Source organism: Mirounga angustirostris, unplaced genomic scaffold, assembly GCF_029215605.1.
Source record: "Mirounga angustirostris isolate CCGP_5_RB_7025 unplaced genomic scaffold, mMirAng1.0.hap1 SCAF_2, whole genome shotgun sequence".
Taxonomy (NCBI): domain Eukaryota; kingdom Metazoa; phylum Chordata; class Mammalia; order Carnivora; family Phocidae; genus Mirounga; species Mirounga angustirostris.
Genome location: NW_026991710.1, coordinates 114,929,771 through 114,948,977, shown reverse-complemented (window position 1 = coordinate 114,948,977; position 19,207 = coordinate 114,929,771). Strand labels below are relative to the sequence as shown.

General features: G+C 35.1%; 1 long non-coding RNA gene across 2 annotated transcripts in view; it reads right to left on the bottom strand.

Moving 5' to 3' along the window:
* Window positions 1–2,229: 2,229 nt before the first annotated feature.
* Window positions 2,230–19,207, bottom strand: part of LOC123847532 (uncharacterized) — a 38,391-nt gene continuing 21,413 nt past the window's right edge. For both annotated transcript variants that reach the window (XR_010409554.1, XR_010409553.1), the window contains exons 4-5: window positions 4,743–4,896; window positions 2,230–2,377 (exon numbers count right to left, since the gene is read on the bottom strand). This is a non-coding gene — a long non-coding RNA (uncharacterized LOC123847532). The remainder of the gene's footprint in view (window positions 2,378–4,742; window positions 4,897–19,207) is intronic.

Here is a 19,207-nt window from a genome sequence, read left to right as displayed (position 1 = left end):
CACTTCCTCCAACCATATGTCATTAATATAGCTAATGGGATTTTGGCACCAAACCAACTGGAAAGGGATGTGGTGAAAGTGGGGGTAGACGGAAGTGGATGACATGAGCAAGGAAAGCACTCACCGGGTCTCTGTTTAAGCAGTGGCAGCTCCATCAGCCTTCCCTTCGGTCCTCCCTGACAGGGCGGGGGCCCTTCTATACATGACTGTGTCCCATGCATTCATGGGCCACTCTGACACGGCCGCCCCTTTTGTTCAGATCTGAAAATGCAGCCCATTGCTTTCCTTCTCTCAGCTGCCATATGGCTTTGTGGAAATTGGCCTAAAAGGAAGCGGGGCGGGTGGGGGAAGCCCTAGAAATAAAACAACCAACAGATGAAATTGATTTATTTTCAGCATTAAGGGATGGGGATGGAGGCCTTTCAGAAACATAAAACCTTGCACTGAGCAGGCAAACAGTCTGCTCATATGACAGCATTTGTATACATTTAAAAAAAAATAACATGTGGCAGAAAATAGAAGCCCCATTGTTTTATTTAACTACTGTATCCAATTTGAATGAAATGGAATTTTCAAGCTTAAGTAAACTGACTGCCCAGTTTGCCAGTGTATTTCAGTTTCAGTCGGACAAAATACTTCAGAACTTTAAAATATGTATTGAACATCAGCCTTCTAGAAGTTTATCTTACTCTAAAACTTTCTGCAAATAATGCTAGGCTGTAAATCACTTTATATTAGTTCTCCTGCTTTAAGCTTCTCAATTTAGGCAGTTACAACACTCTTCTCAATTGCTTTAAAAGCCTAGTTAAATACGTCTAAAGGGTGGGTTTGAAAATGACAGTTTGTCTTGATGTACAGATGCGACAAGAGTGCTGAAAAAACAAACTAATGAAGGAAATATATTTAAAAAGACAATTATGCCTCTGAACAAATTTGTCATATTGAAATATTTGAATTTTAAGAACAAGAACATTTCTGAGTTCAACAGTATTATTCTATAAGACTGTACCTTTTTCATTTGGACATTTAGAACAGTAAATAAGGTGAGCGCAATTGACACAGGTATGTAGAAGTCAAAATTAGTTTATTGGTATCTATAACCTTATTTTCTCAGTTTGGTGCTCAAGTGTACATTGCCAAAATGCACATGTTGTTTTCTGTGAGTTTCCTATATTTATTTAATAGCTCTAAGCCCTGGGTTACCTCTTGTTGGCTTTTGAACTTTTATTTTAAACCTAGGTTGGAATGTATCAGAATCAACTGCATGCATGGGAGAAAGTAGGCTGTGCACTAGGAGGCCTCTTAGTTTATTCAAGACAAAACAAAATTAGTAAGATGCCTACATTCGAGTGGTGTACATGACATTGGGGAAGAGTTGTAAGTTTAGCTCCATCACTAATACATTGTTTGACTTTGGTGATTCATTTAATGTTGTCTAACTTTGGGTTTTGTGTGTGTGTGTGTGTGTGTGTCGGAATTTTCCAGAATTTTTTTTAAGAAACGTGCCTGTATTTAAAAGAAATCTTGCTACAGGGTGCCTGGGTGGCTCAGTCGGTTAAGCGACTGCCTTCGGCTCAGGTCATGATCCTGGAGTCCCAGGATCGAGTCCCGCATCGGGCTCCCTGCTCAGCGGGGAGTCTGCTTCTCCCTCTGGCCCTACCCCTCTCATGTACTCGCTCTCTCTCATTCTCTCTGTCTCAAATAAATAAATAAAATCTTAAAAAAAAAAAAAATCTTGCTACAAAGCTCAACATTTAAATAGATAAAATTAGTGCTGCTCTGGGAATCTTTAGATGTCTAAAGGAAGTTGCTTCAAGAGATTCTGCACTTCTCCTCTTTTGGGTCATCCACTGGCAACCTCTTTTTGAGAAACGAGTTGTTTGATTTGTAAAAATATTTACCTGTTTAAAATTGAATTATGAGAATATAAATTGAGGGTATAAATCCAACAGGGTATCTTAGTGTTAGCAGGTTTAAAAGAAGAGGTTCAAGTCCCTGCTTGGAACATGGGTCTGTGGGCAAGACATTTTTGAGGATTCCAGCCAGGCAGGCAAATTTTGAGCACCCATGCTTTTTACTAGATTTGAAATATTCAGAGGAGACAGTATTTAAAAATTTTAAATGGCCAAGAGTCCTATTTATATACTAGACACACACATACACAATATTAACATTATGTTAATAGTACTATGTGATGTATATTTTAAGTAACAGATACAACTATAAATATTTAGGGGAAAAATTTATTAAGAAAGGAATCTAAAAGAAAAAAAAGTCTTCTTTGGTTTTTCTGCTGAAAGTCAGATTAATTTTTATTAAGACCACATGGCATTCAGCACTGTGCTTTAGAATTGTGAAACCCAAGAAAGGATTATACCTGAAATAAAACACAGGGGGGCAGAAAGAGTGATTGGTCTCAAACAATATAAATATATTCCAAAGAGTTTTCAGTTTTGAAATGTGCAATTGCTATTAGCAATTCATTGTGACTTTAGTCCCTGTAGCTTCTTCTCTGTGGTTCACATTCTGCAGCTGTACTAAAGAATCTGTGTGTTCCCCTGAATCATAAAGAATTCGTTTCTTTAGCCGAAATCTGGGAAGCATATGGTCTTGTGCAGATGTGCGCATGTGTAATGCTTTCTTGTCTCAGAGTTCAGACAATGGCATGTGGCTCATGGCTCACTTTGTGTCTGTCCAGTTTCTGCTCCACATGTTTTCCAACTCAGAGGAAATAGAAATGGAGCTGCTTCTCACCTCATTACTTGTTCTATACAGAATGTACTCTAACAGTTTGATGGTTTCTATGGTCCCAACAGGAGTCAGAAAAATCTTAATTTGTATGATGTTTGAGCCGTTAAGATTTTTCTGCCTCATTTTCAACTGTGACAAGAAGATGTAAAGAAGGAAACAGGCATCTCAGCAGCTAAGGTTTGACACTTACACTAGTCGGAATTCTCTCCTTGTCATTAAGAGTTTTGTCCGGAGTTTTGAAAATCTACTTCCATTTCTTAGTGATATAAACTTTCTGGTTTATTTCTTTTACTGTGATTTCATCTGAATATTACTAAAACTCTGTCTGTATTGGAACCATTTTGATTGTAACGACTTCTAAGTGAAAACCTGCAATTACCATATGAGGAAAAGATAAAAAAAAGTTTTAGTAAAATATGTAATTGTGAATATCTCACTTTTGAATTTACACCTTATCTGGTAGCCATTCTGAAATGGTTAAATGTTGTTATAGTCATGACATTTTCAGAAAATCTCTTTATGTATCTAAATTCTTTGTTTCAAGTCTAGGATTTTTTCCTCCCTCACCACAAATTTAAATGTACATTAGAAGAGATGAGATGACCTTATGGGACATGACTACTTGAGATGATAAATCTGGTGTTTACCAGAACATTCTTGAAAGCATCCTTCATATCTCTTTAAAAAGAGTTTTATAGAAAGTTGTTTTGAAGCACGTGGTTTGATGGATTTCAAGGCTGCTTCGGCAGTTTGAGTCCAAGAGTTTTCTGGCTGCCTCCATATTAAAATTTAAAGTATTTCATAGTCGGGAAGCAGAGCCTCAACAGGGATTTGGAGTAATACGAGTTGCTTTAAAGGACACACTAGACATTGAGTGTCATTTTAAAACTAGAAATTTATCTTTGGTGATCTAAGTTATTTTCATTTCCACTGTTTTAGGCACTTGGTATTGCTTGCCTTGTTATGAATCTTTTCCAGAATCTATGAGAACAAGGAAAGAATTTTTAAACAAATGAACAAATGAAAAATACATGCACTAGGAGTCACTCTCAATTTCTTATAGCTCATCACTCTTTGGGAATATTTGTGTATTTTTTGGGGGGGGATATTTGTGTATTAACAGAGAGACACATTTGTAGAACAAGTGTTTAGCTTAGAGAAGTCACATTTGGCCATGCAAAATTTATGGTGTCATGTAAATAGGAATAATATTTGGAAGCAAGAGGCAGGTGTTCTTCCAGAATTATATGGAAGATATGAGATCCACAACTAAGTTCCAACTAGGTCTGAAAAGGTCACATACAACTGAGGTTTATTTTATGGTCAGAACTCTTGCTTCCACTCATATCTGTGGGATAAAAAATAATCAGACAGGTACACGTCCCATTGTCATGAACTACTTAATGACCATATAAATTTGAGCAACAAAACCCTTTCTAATCCTAAAGTTCCACATCTATATAATGGGGCTATTTACATCTACCTGTGGGGCTATAATAACGATTTGAAATAATTTCATAAATTACAAAATACTTCATCAGGAATATATTAGGCACTCACTAAATGATAAAATATAATAGATATAAAACATGTTCTATTTGTGTGTGAAACTATAATATGCCAGGCATTGTGCTAAATGTTAAACCCACAGGAACTTATTTAATATTTTCAACAATCTTCTGAGGCAGACTCAATCATTATCCTGATTTTAAATATCAAGAATTTAAGGCTTAGAGATATTAATTTGTCCATGATCTCTTAGTTAATACTAACTATGGGAGTGAGTGTAATACCAGAATATTCTGACACAACAGTTCTTAACCCCTTAGGACAAATGGTTTCCATTTTGACATCTATCCCTTGCCACTAACTATAGAATTTATTTCCATGTAAGCATTAGTCTGCTTTTGTAATGATGTTTAAGGATACACCCTACAAACTTACACCTGTTCATTCTAGATCAGATGTGTAGTTATTATTACTCTACTTACCAGATTGCAGGTGCCCATTTTGCATTTCAATATCTAAGTCTGCCAACTGATGTGGAATGACCTACACTGCTTACTTCTGCAATATAGCGTTCTAGCCCACCGAAAATCTAAATTTAAACGTTGATGATTTTCTCTTCTTTGGGAAAACATAAATCTGGAAGAAAGAAAATTCCAAAATAAAGGGATTGAATCACTGGAACATGTTGCTTTATGCCAGATGATGGCAGAATGATGTTGGACAAATTGTTAAAATATTTTAGTATAAAGACCTTTTTTTGAAGGTCTTTCTGAAGACCTAAGGTTTTTACTGGGATTGTCTGAATACTTCCTTAAACATTTAAGTCTAGACAAGCAGCATTAAGGACAGAGATTCCCTCAACCGTGAAGCGGGTGAACCCAACAAAGTCAGAGCAACCATGCAGCCTAAGATTTCTCTGGCCATTTGATCACACCAACTGCTCTATTAAAAATACTTTGAAAGTGTTCTTCTTCTAACCTCCTGGGATATTTCTGATTTCATCTCTGGATATTTCTTGGCATAGAAATCTTGGACTACAATTTGTCTTTGTACTGGCAGGAGGACACTAACTCATGATCCCCAGTTTGGATAATAGAGGATTATTGGCAAGAAGATTTCTATGGTTGGTCTTTAAAAGCTTTTTCTTTTCCTGTTTCATCAGTCCCTTGATTGTTCATCTATAAGTCATAAGATAATATTTTCTCCCTCTCCTTTTGACCTAATCAAGTATTGGATTTTATTTGAATAAATTATTTGTATTCATGTCTGAAAGAAGCATAACAATTTTTATCCCTAATACATAGGCCTTGTGTAGTATGCCACAAAATAACAGTATGGAAATAATTTAATTTTTCACCTTTTAACATGCCTGTTATGACTCAGAAGGCCACATGAGGTTTTATATTTTGTTCATCTTGTTATGAAGAAAATTCCATGAACAACTTTTTTTTTTCTTTTTAGATTCTGGACAGATTATCTTGAGCCTAATATTTCCTCCGGATACTAGCACTTTTGCCATTTCTTTCAAAACAACTCTTAACTTGGAAAGTCAAAGTTTTAATTTCTACCAAATGTAAAATTTTATTCTGACATTTATCTTGCTGACTTCTGAAATTACAAAGCATAAAAATGCAAGATGAAGCAAATTCTATGAAGATAATGTGTGGTATAAAAGTCAATAAATTTTTATTAATGGTTTCTTAAAAGATATAATTAATAATCTATATTTTGTTGTCTATTTATTTGCAACCAAGATTAAAAATATATTGCAAAATTTATTATTTAGTTTCCATAATTGATAAAGATTTGAAGGGAAAAAGAAGAATCATATATAATGTCTTTCTTTTTTTCATAATATGGACACAACAATGCTACTCAGTTTGTTTATATTATCAGCATATTAAGTAAAGATATATTTCAAAATATAACCTAATTTATACATGAAACATCATTGTATAAATGAAAAAGATACTTTGGGTAATCAGCTGAATATTTAGACTCATTTTTTTTATGTGTTTTATCTTTTGTTTGTATGTTTGCTTTGGTTGGGTGGGTTTTTGTCTTTAATTTTTCCAGCTTTCCAGTTTTCTTCATATCAGAATATAGTTCTTCTATCATCCAACTGACCTGGTTAATATAGTATTTTACAATTTGTAATTAAATAGGTCAATTCCTGAGTAGAGGCACAGCAATTAATTGAGAATTGTATCACTTTTATATTCTTAGAGTATTAGTCTGCCTTACGGTTTTCTGTAGATAGGCTAAGAAATTTGTTGGTTTTCAGCAGAATATTAAGAATTTCTGGACATTGGATGAATACTACCTAAGTAGGTATTAAGTGATAAAGTCATAAAGGATAATAAATTCCTGAAAAAAGCAAATAAAATATTGACTTTTTTTAGAAATTTTCTCAAAATTGTAATTGGACAATAGATATCAACCATCATGTTGATACAAAACAACAGTTCTAAAATATTCACTATATGCAATTTTGAGTACATCTTTTCTTTTAATAATATGCTCACATGATTTGAATTGAAGATGGATTAATTTATAAGTAAATACTTTATATGATGATAATAGGTCATATTCCATAATTGTTTTGTGTCATTGTCATTTGGTAAATTCTGTTTCTTTCAGATTTTGTTAACATAATCTTGAAACCTCTATTTTCTTACACATAAGTCACATAGTCTCTAACAAATAGTTATCACTTTAAAGAAGAAAGTGAATCAACCCTCACTTTACATTTTTCCTTGACAATATTAATAAGCTTCTTGTAGCATGGAAATCTAGTTTATAGAAATGTAGAGGAAACCAAATATCATAAAAAGTATTTTCATGTTTCTTCCTTGAATTGTTGTCATAGATGTACTAGGAGACTCAACTAAAGAAAAACAAATAAACCACAATTATTTTATTTTACAAAAGTGAGTGTTACAAATATCAAAAACTAATGATGTAATGTATGGTGATTAACATAACATAATACAATAAAAAATAAAGAAAAATATCTAGAAGATAAATGAAACATATTTTGTAGTTCTATAATTAAAAATATATAAGCTACATTAATAACATTTATTTTGCTTTCATTAGTGAAAGCAAGAAAATTATACTCTTCACTGATTAAGGATGCATATCTAGGGATAATCTAATTTTGGAAAATTTTGGAGTAAATAGTAGACTCAGGCAAAGCTGGAACTGATAAATTCAAACTATATATACTGTACATTATAGAACGACCTAAGAGTATGATACACAAATCATTCACAGACATTTTGATAGAACTTTACTTGAAAATCACTTGGAGACTCATTTAGTTCTTATGTCACCTTACTTATGCAGACTGGACAGCAAATAATGATATTTTGGGTTACATCTGGAGAAAAGAGTTACAAGCCATTGAACATCAAAAGGAAGGAATACTTGATTGCATAAAAGGAGAAGGTGTGGGAAAATATTAAGGAATAAAAATTTCAGATTTATAATCAGGAAAACTGAAACCTCTAGACCTGCCGGTTCACCGTCACCAGTGATAAAGTCATTGCACAGCTGCTGTGAGAATGGGGTCGTAGCTCCCTGCTCCTGCCTCATCCACCTTACTACCCCCAGTCCCTATACCCTGGCCAATGGCTAACTAAAATGCTTTAACTGAATTGATATATAACTTTATTCAGAAGTAATGGTTTCCTCATTACTCTGTAAATACTTTAGCTCATCGTGGCTTAGGTATCAGTAAGATACAAGCAGAGTCCCTAGATTTCTCAAACCCTCTTGTTTTTTTTTTTTAATAAATGTGATTTAAATCATCTGAAAGATGTAAAGGATTAATGGATTAATTAGCCTAAGTATAATCTAAAGAATAGATTTCCCAACTCAGAATTATGAGAATCTAATGAGAAAGCAAGGAAGATGCTTATATAACAAAATTTCCTTCTGTCCTTCCTTTGTTAGAAGCATTTACATATGCAAGGGCCTCATTTCCACTTTTAACAAATTTCTTGCTATAGATATGTGTGTGTTGACTATTTATGTCGAATATATATATTACATATAGGCAATATTTACATGCAACAATATATATTACATATATATTACATATATATTGTTGCATATTATATATAATATATATTGTTGCATTCGTTTAGTGTGTGTGTGTGTGTGTGTGTGTGTGTGTGTGTGTGTGGGTATTCTTGCCAGCAGCTCTTACCTAATAATTAAGTCTTGTCTGACCTTCTGAATGTAGAGGTGGGGATGGTACAATCGGAAGAAAATAAAGAATGCTAACCAGGTTCCTACAGAGATTTCAAGTCTTTTGAGAGCAGCTTTATTATATTCATAAACTATTTTTATTCCTATAATTAAGATTTAGAACTAAGATATTTAAGTATAGAGAACACTTTTGTTGGTTAAGTTTAAGCACTATAAAAAATTATTCAAGTTGTGGGCGCCTGGGTGGCTCAGATGGTTAAGCGTCTGCCTTCGGCTCAGGTCATGATCCCAGGGTCCTGGGATCGAGTCCCGCATCGGGCTCTCTGCTCCTTGGGAGCCTGTTTCTCCCTCTGCTTCTCTCTCTCTCTGTCTCTCGTGAATAAATAAATAAAATCTTAAAAAAAAAAAAAATTATTCAAGTTGTGAATGAACCACCACTGAAACAGAGTGTACTTGAACTGCATTCCATCGCTGTAGCAGCAATCTCTTGCCCCACTCATGTTACATCACAACCGCTGAACTTCAGTGACATACGACAATATATCAATAAATACCTGTGCTCATCGTTGTATTGGCTACCTGGGATTGGAGGGTCTCACTCCTGTCTTTAGTCAGCTGCTCATCAGCTACACCTTGGCTTTGTTCATCTTGGCTGAGTCTTCTGTCATGTCTAAGCCTTAACTGGTACAACAAACGGGGCCTACTGGGCTCTGCTCCTTGTTCCAATAATGAAGGCAAGGATCAAGAAAAAGGAAATGGAAGTGCCCATCTCTGATCACATTGCATGTGTACCCATTCTACTAGCTAAAGCAATCAGGTGCCCAAACCCAGAGTCTGTGTGGAAGGGCATCACCAAACAATGCAGTCAACCTCCTACAACAGGCAATAGCTCAGCTTGAATTCTTTTTTTTTTTTTTAAGATTTTATTTATTTATTTGACAGAGAGAGAGAGACAGAGAGAGAGCACAAGCAAGGGAGCAGCAGAAGGAGAGGGAGGAGCAGGCTCCCCGCTGAGCAGGGAGCCCAATGTGGGGCTCCATCCCAGGACCCCGGGATCATGACCCGAGCCGAAGGCAGATGCTTAATGACTGAGCCACCCAGGTGCCCCGGCTCAGCTTGAATTCTTACCTACATTTTCCCTCACCACTGCTTTCACTTTCATGGTTAATGGTGAGCTTAAAAGAAACAGAGAGAAATTTTCTGGGATTTGAAGGAAGAGATATGGCCAAATATTAAATCCATAGTCTGGGAATATGACATTATCACAGGATCTTTCACTTCTTAGGAGGCAAGTTCCCCAGTACAGTATTTCTAGGAAGGGTGCAAATTTTTACCAAGGCTCAGAAAAAAAATCATGATGTGGATAAATTTCTTTCAGTTCAATTCAATTCAGTTCAATTCAATTCAATTCATTCAAAGTGTGTAAGTCATCTACTATTTACCAGGTATAAGTACATATTTGCTAGACACTTGCTATTGAACTACAAGGACTATGTCAAAAATCGGTGCTCCTCAGAAATTACAGTATATTTAAATCACCTGAAGGTTTTGTTAAAATTCATATTCTGATTCACTAGGCCTGTGGTAGGCACAAAATTCTTCATTTCTAAATAACTCCTTGGTGGGGCACCTGGATGGCTGTTGGTTAAGCATGCAACTCTCAATTTCAGCTCATGTCATAATCTCAGGGTCATGAGATGAAACCCCACATGGGTTCCACTCAGGGCATGGAGTCTGCTTAGGATTCCCTCTCTGTCCCTCTCCCTCTGCCCCCCACTCCATGCATGTTCTTTCTCTCCCTCTAAAATAAATAAATAAATAAATAAATAAATAAATAAATAAATAAATACTCACTCACTCACCCACTCTTTGGCAATCCTAATATTTCTGGTCTATGGAATACCATTTTGAGTAGCTAAGGTCATAGTTTACACCTTTAAGAAACAGAACCTAATGTGAATAATGAGAGTGAGGTGTGCAAACAGATAAAATACTCTGTGAAAATGCAATATACAAGTATGTATAGAGAAGTAGAACTGAAGGGTAGTTATTGACTTTGTTTGCACTGGAACTATCAGTACATGGAGATACCTAATACCATAACATACTGAGGAAAGTACAGGCGTTTCTATATCACCAAAGTATGATGATGACAAGTCAGGGAAGTTATTGCAATTAAAGCTGTGCCATATCATGAATGTAGTTGTTAGGAGCCATCTATTCAGCTACAATGTAAGGGGAGCCATTAACTTGATTAGATATGCTCTCTAGCACTGCCCCCCTTGTGACCATGTGTAAGATGGGCAAAATGTAGGCATTGAGACTGCTCCAGAGATAATTTCAATAGTAGAGGTACTCTATGTTGACAGCCTAAATTATTATCATGACAGGTAGGATGATGATAATGTATTCAAGACAAGTTTAAAAGACAGGAGTGAAAAGAAAAAAAGACAGTAGTGAAGCAAATTCATGTAGGTTATTTGAGTCAAGAAAAGTAGATGGGAAAGATATAGCAACCCCTTCAGTTAGTTATTGCTCTCAATACAAGAGAAAACACAGGTGAAGACTGTTATTTCTCAAAGGAGAGGAACATATGGGGAGGAAATAATATAAACTACTTTCTGGTCAAAAGGAATTGTTATACAAGGAAGTGGATGCTTCATCACAGAAAAGAAAATAAACTAGCACTTATTAGCAAAATTTAATTCTCAATGTCTTTAGTCTTCTTTCTAATAACTTTTTGTCCTCTTTTAGAATATTTAAAGTATGTTAGCAGGTGGTCCATTTTGCAGGTTTTTCCTCAAATGTTTACCTATCAGTGCATATCTAGAGTTGCCGGTTGATACCTACCTATAGTCAATATTAGATACTTGTCATTCCACATGAATTTATTCTGGGAAATGTTCCACCCACTTGATAAACCTGTCAATCACATTGCCCACATTACCGACATGAGGCCCAGAACCTTTTGCTGAGCCAGACAGAATTGTCCCTGGGTTGCTGGTACTATCAGAAAACACCCACTATGTTCTTTAGGATCACAAATCATAAAGAGAATGTGAGCCTAAAGCCACAACTACAGTTTTTAAGGAAGCCTAACCATAGGAAAGAGAAGAATGGAAAGACCTGCAGTCCTAATGGCATCCTTCGTGTTTCTGGATCCAGCCCTGCTGAAAGCCATGTTTATCCTAGAGTGTAGCTGCATAATCCAGTAACTTTCTTCTATAGTGTTTAGTCTATTTTGAGGTTGTATTTTTCAATGAATTGAAAACACAATGAATTGTGTTTTTTAAGGGGATCACATTATCTAAAGTTCCTTTGTAGAACACTTTCATGGTAATTGTTATTCTCTGCTGGAAACAGAAATATTAAATTTACACATCCTGCCCACTTTTAAATCACGCTGAGTACTTTAAACATAAACTGTTAATGTGTTGACATATGCAGATCAAATTTTTTGTATTTAAACAGCATATGTATATTACTACCTCTAAAGGCCAAAGATATAGCATAGTCTTAGATAAGTGAAAACAAACTCCATAAGAGGCAAGTAATTCAAATGACTTGGCAGGAACATTGTTCTTCAGTAAATGACAACTTCTTTGAAGAGCCAGTTACTGGTGGTCTGCATAATGAACGCAGAGTTAAAGGCCTAGTTTTGCCTGAAACAGTAGAGAATGTATTAGGTAATTTCCTATCAGAAATTTATATAAATGTTTGCCAACTAATATTAAAAATAGTTATTTTCCAGATAAGAATTATTTAAAAACAGACAGAATATCTTGCCTAGGTATATGTAGTATTTTATGTTTGGAATCATTCATCTAAATATTATGATGAAACAAATTCATTTTAAATAATCACTAAATAGATATTTCTACATACTCTGTCATTATATGTTCAGGCAGAGATAATCACTTACTCATCTCATCAAAGTGAAATAATTCTTAGATAATAATAATATGTTTGTTGCTCTATTACTCTCAATTTCTCCCATTAGAATCTAGTAAGCAAATTTTAGTGATGCCTGGGTAGTCATTTTACTGCTATTTTATGATTCTCAGTATAGCCGTTTATGCATGCACCCACCAATTTATTCCATAAATTACTGAGCCTTCATTGTGGGCATGGCATTGTGCCAGGCATTCTGGAGCAAAGAAAGCTGAATAATTTACAGTTTGAACTCTCAGGGAGCTTACAAACAATGAAGGCAGAAGAGTTACATGCAAAATATCTATAACATAAAATAATAAGATTGTAAAGACAAATGGATCATTGCAACCCTGTGAGATCAAGTAAGCTTTGAAGAATGTGGCATTTGAACTTTACTTTGACACACACACACACACACACACACATATATATATATATTTATATATATATAATATCTCAACAGAGAGGGAATGTGGAAGGACAAATCTAATGTAAAAGATACCATAAGCAGGGGCGCTTGGGTGGCTCAGTCATTAAGCGTCTGCCTTCGGCTCAGGTCATGATCCCAGAGTAAGTGTCTGCCTTCAGCTCAGGTCATGATCCCAGAGTCCTGGGATCAAGCCCCACATCAGGCTCCCTGCTCTGCAGGAAGCCTGCTTCTCCCTCTCCCACTCCCCTTGCTGTGTTCCCTCTCTTGCTGTGTCTCTCTTTGTCAAATAAATAAATAAAACCTTAAAAAAAATGATACCATAAGCAAATGCATGAAAGCTAAAAGTACAGAGCATTTTTAGAAAAATAAATAGACTAATAGGTAGTTGTATAAAGAGGGAAAAACAGGAGACAACACTAAAACAGTACATCATAAGCAGGTAATAGTAAATTTTGATTGCCAATCAGTCTATGGACACTCACTTTTCACTGAAAAAGAGAAAAGCTATTAAAAACATTTGAAAAAAGCACACTAAAGGTCAAGCTATGGTTTTTTGAGATTAGGGCATAAGATGGATTATGTGGCTTGATCTTAGAGTCAGGAAGAATAGGCTCTTTAAAAAGTCTTAGCAAGAGAAATGGGAGTTGAATTAGAGTAGTTACACTGGAAATGTAAAGAAGACAGATGAGAAAAATATTGTGGAAATCAAATCAATATGTTTTGGAGACTGGATAGAAATTGGAGAGGCAAAGGCAGGGGAGAAAAAAGTCAATGATAGGTTTGGTATTACAATCCTAGGTGCCTAGGAATTGTAAAATAATTAGTAAAAATACAGATTTAAGTAGAGCTATATCAGGATATAACAAGACATAAGTGAAAACCAGTGTTAAGTTTTTTGGCTAGAAGATTTGATTTGAGAAGTATAAGCCACCACTGTAGCAGACTGCAGTCCTGGCTGGTTATCACAGTTATCAAAGGAGGTCAAAACCAACTCAAACAAAACTACAACAAGAAGTTGCTAGGCTCTATCCTAAGGAATTCTGATTTAGTAGGTTTAGGTGGCACCATGGGATTCTGTATTTTTTAAAAACTATTCTGAAAAACAATCAGGTTTGGAAATTACAGATCTATATAATACGGTGTATGCATGAAATGCTGAAATAATAATTCCTTCTCTTCCTGGGAGAAGGTAATGCAGAAAATGTGACATATTTATTTCAGCTTAAATGCAATCAGAAAGTAACTGCTCTAAAAAGAGATCTAAAAAGTTTTTCCCTATGACAGCAAAACACTCAGAGTCTTGGTTATTGCAGATAGTGAACATAAACAAATGGCTCATGTTAGAGAGGCAGAGCTGCAGAGGACTATGCAGGTGTTTTACTGATAATTATCATAGAAAAACAACATCTTGCAGGGCATTTTAGAGGGAATAGAAGACTTCTTCCAAAACTGACTAATAATTACTTTGTACTTCAAAACTATGAAGAAAGACATAAAGGAGCCATAAGTAAACTTTAGAAAACACAGGAAAAGAAAAGGAAGTAAGGAAGTAAAAAGATTAAGCAAATGATAATTATTCATATAAAACAAATTAAAATGAAAAGAATTGTTACCCAAAGGGTCAAAGCTATAGATAACTGAAAGGGTAGGACTGAGCAGGTGTCCTGGGGTTTGGTGTTTTTAATGGGTTTTGAATTACCAATTAAAAAATATAAATTCAGTTATTTTTAAGACAGTCTCTTCAACAAATGGTGTTGGGAAAATTGGACAGCTACATGCAGAAGAATTAAACTGGACCATTTCCTTACACCACACACAAAAATAGACTCCAAATGGTTGAAAGACCTAAATGTGAGACAGGAGTCCATCAAAATCCTAAAGGACAACACAGGCAGCAACCTCTTCCACCTCAGCCGCAGCAACTTCTTCCTAGAAACATCGCCAAAGGCAAGGGAAGCAAGGGCAAAAATGAACTATTGGGACTTCATCAAGATAAAAAGTTTTTGCACAGCAAAAGAAACAGTCAACAAAACCAAAAGACAACCAACAGAATGGGAGAAGATATTTGCAAATGACATATCAGATAAAGGGCTAGTATCCAAAATCTATAAAGAACTCATCAAACTCAACACCCAAAGAACAAAGAATCCAGTCAAGAAATGGGCAGAAGACATGAACAGACATTTTTCCAAAGAAGACAGCCAAAAGGCCAACAGACACATGAAAAAGTGCTCAACATCGCTCGGCATCAGGGAAATCCAAATCAAAACCACAATGAGATATCACCTCACACCAGTCAGAATGGCTAAAATTAACAAGTCAGGAAACGACAGATGTTGGCAGGGATGCGGAGAAAGGGGAACCCTCCTACACTGTTGGTGAGAATGTAGGCTGGCACAGCCACTCTGGAAAACAGTATGGAGGTTCCTCAAAAAGTTGAAAATAGAGCTACCCTATGATCCAGCAATTGCACTACTGGGTATTTACCCCAAGGATACAAATGTAGGGATCTGAAGGGGTACATGCACTCTGATGTTTATAGCAGCAATGTCCACAATAGCCAAACTGTGGAAAGAGCCAAGATGTCCATCGACAGATGAATGGATAAAGAAGAAGTGGTATATATACACAATGGAATATTATGCAGCCATCAAAAGGAATGAGATCTTGCCATTTGCAACGACGTGGATGGAACTGGAGGGTATTATGCTGAGCGAAATAAGTCAAAAAGAGAAAGACATGTATCATATGACCTCACTGATATGAGGAATTCTTAATCTCAGGAAACAAACTGAGGGTTGCTGGAGTGGGGGGTGGGGTGGGAGGGATGGCATAACTGGGTGATAGACACTGGGGAGGGTATGTGCTCTGGTAAGCGCTGTGAATTGTGCAAGACTGTTGAATCTCAGATCTGTACCTCTGAAACAAATAAAACAATATATGTTAAGAAAACAAAAAAAAAAGAAGATAGCAGGAGGGGAAGAATGAAGGGGGGCAAATCGGAGGGGGAGATGAACCATGAGAGATGATGGACTCTGAAAAACAAACTGAGGGTTCTAGAGGGGAAGGGGGGTGGGAGGATGGGTCAGCCTGGTGATGGGTATTGAGGAGGGCACGTTCTGCATGGAGCACTGGGTGTTATGCACAAACAATGAATCATGGAACACTCCATCAAAAACTAATGATGTAATGTATGGTGATTAACATAACAATAAAAAAAATTAAGAAAAAGTGAATGGGTCATAAGAAAGTGAGGATTATGAGTACATACTATTGTATTAAGTTTAGCATTGATTATTTAAATGGGTTAGTTTACTTGGGAGAAATTTTTAGTTTTTAAGATATTTAATATTCTGCTAGGAAGAATATAACATACCAATCAAGAGAAAGAAAAATTTTAATGATCCTACAAAGGTCCAAAATAGAGATTCTTCACTTTCAGTAGTGGTGATTTGAAAATTCAGGTCAATCTTTCTCATTAGGCAAACAAAATACTTAAAAATATTTACTTTTTTTTGTTTCTTCAAAGCATCAGGGATCAATATACCAATGAAGAATTGTCTTATGAAAATCATAGAGAGGAAATAATCAAGAGATATTAGCTAGAGCCACTTATCTGGGGCTGCTTTTCACTTGAGGTGTTAGCTGATACCAGAAAAAAACAGACAAGAGGCTGAAAGCCTAAGTGGTAATTTGAAAGCATCTCCAGTCTAATGTGACCAAGGTTAAAGATCGGGGCATACGAAGGGGTGAAGAGAAAAGACTGGTGTTCATATTCTTTATATTTTGGTTTGAGATAGTTAGAGGCCTCACCCTGAAATTGGAGAAAGATATATACTTAGGATTGGAATTTGGGAGCCCAAGGTTATGCATGCTCTCATTTTTTCTGGAAATGCCAAACAGATTCCCAAAATGATTGTATCAATATATACTTCCTTCAACATTGTGTAACAGTGTTGAAGGAAGATGATCCAGGATTACTACTTCCCTGGAGGAAGATGGGATTATGATAGGCCTAAAATACTTTAACAAACTTTCATGTAGAAATCATGGCACAGTATATAAAACAACCAGGCATGTGAACAGGGAAGTCAATAGGAGGAGAAGCAAGAAAAACAATAGAAATTCAAAACAGACCTAAAGGGACCTGATATTAGAGTTTTCAATCAGACTTTTAAATAATCAAGCTTCTATTCTTCAAGGGCAAAAACTAAAATAAGATAAAGAATTTATCAAAGAACTGGAAATTACAAAAAGAAATTACAAGGAAGATTAATAAAATAAGAACTGTTAAAAATAAAATAATATATTAAAATGCAACGCTTCCATTTAACAGCACACAAGAAACAGCTGAAGTAAGAATTAGTGAACTGGAAGTTAGATCAGAAGAAGATATTCAGAATAAGCACAGAGAGAAAAAATAATGAATAATATAGAAGAGAGAACAAAAAGACTTAGAGGATACAGTGAAGTGGGATAATTGGTATATACCTTGAAGCAGAGGAGAGATAGAATGAGGCAGAATCAATATCTGAAAAGATAATGGCTCAGAATTTCCTATAGTGAAGAAAGACACAGAATCACAATAGGACAAATAAAAAAAAACTATACATATCCATTATAGTAACACTGGTGAAAGTCAAAGACAAAGAGATACATTTTAAAAGCAGGCAAATGAAAAAATGTATTATTCATCAAGCAGCAATAATTAGACTAATACTTGGTTTTTCAATATGAACAGTGCAAGCCAGAAATCAATGGGATGATTGATTTATAACAAAAAAATGGCAATGAAAAAGCAGTAAGGAAAGATGCTATTTTTATCAAATAGTAGTGGATCAGTTCACTATCCATTTGGAAAAAAATGAAACTTGACCTCCACCTCATACCATATACAAAAGTCAATTCCAGGCATTCTGTAGATCAACATAAAAAAGGCAAAGCAATATGTTCCTGGAAGATAACATAGGACTATATCATCATGAAGTTATGGCTGAGAAAGTTTCCTGAAATAAAATATATAAAACACTAAACATAAAGAAAATGATTAATGAATTGAACCATATGAAATTTAAGGACTTTTCATCAGAAGGCATTATTAAGAGAGTAAAAAATGAAGAAAATTAAGGTAGTGGAAAAAGATATCTGTAGTTCATGTTTAAATAAAAATGCAAAAATTTCAATAAGTCAAATGAAAAATTTCATATCCAAAATGCATACAGATAACTCCTACAAACCAATAAAAAGGGTGAACCCATCAAAAAATGGACAAATAAACTTAACATTTATTTTAAGAAAAGAGGATGTCCAACTGATCACAAAGTTCATAACAATATGCTTAACCTCATCTGGTAAATGAAAATTAAAATCACAAATAGATACCACTACATACCAATAAAAATAGCTAAAATGAATAAGACTGCTTATACCAAGTGTTGATGAGGATGTGGAGCAGATGAAACTGTTACACAATGTTGAAGGAAGTATATATTGATACAATCATTTTGGGAATCTGTTTGGCATTTCCAGAAAAAGTGAGAGCATGCATAACCTTGGGCCCCCACATTCCAATCCTAAGTATATATCCAACAGGATGTCATGTGCGCACACGTACATGTGTGTGCGTGTGTGTGTGATGTACATGAATAATGAATGCTCATAGAAACATTTTTTATTATAGCCCAAAACTGGAAATAATTTAAATGGACAGCAAGAATAGAAAAAATAAATAAAACATGGCACATATTTCATACAATGAAACATCATATGACAACAAAAATAAACTATTGCTATATGTAATAACATGGATAAATCTGACAAATATAAAAGTGAGTAAGAAAAAGTCACACAAAAATAATACATAGAATGATTCTATGTAAACAAAATTCAAAAACTCACAAAACTAGACTGGTTTTAGCAGTCAAAGTGGGAATTATCTCTAAAGAGGAAGAAATATTAGTATTTAGGAGACAGCAAGAGAGAGGCTTATGGATTGCTGATAATACTTATTTCTTGATCTTACAATTGGTGTTAAATCAATGACCTCTGATGATCTGTGTGTCTATGTTTATTTCAAAAATATTTAGATAGAAACTCCTGGAGAATGCCTGGCACCTATGGCATATTAGGTTAATTGATGCTTAAAATGTATCATATTTCCCTCCTACTACTCTTATTCTAAACCATTCATCTTTATCAAAGTCAGTTAGTAAAACACTAAAATGACCATTAACAGTGCAGAGGAAGTTGCAGGTGGGGTAAAGATATTTGCAACACATATAACTAACAAAATGGCCAATCCAGAATATCTAAGAAACTCCTAACAAGAAATAAGAAAAAAAAGACAACTCCTTAGGAGACTCTCCAAAT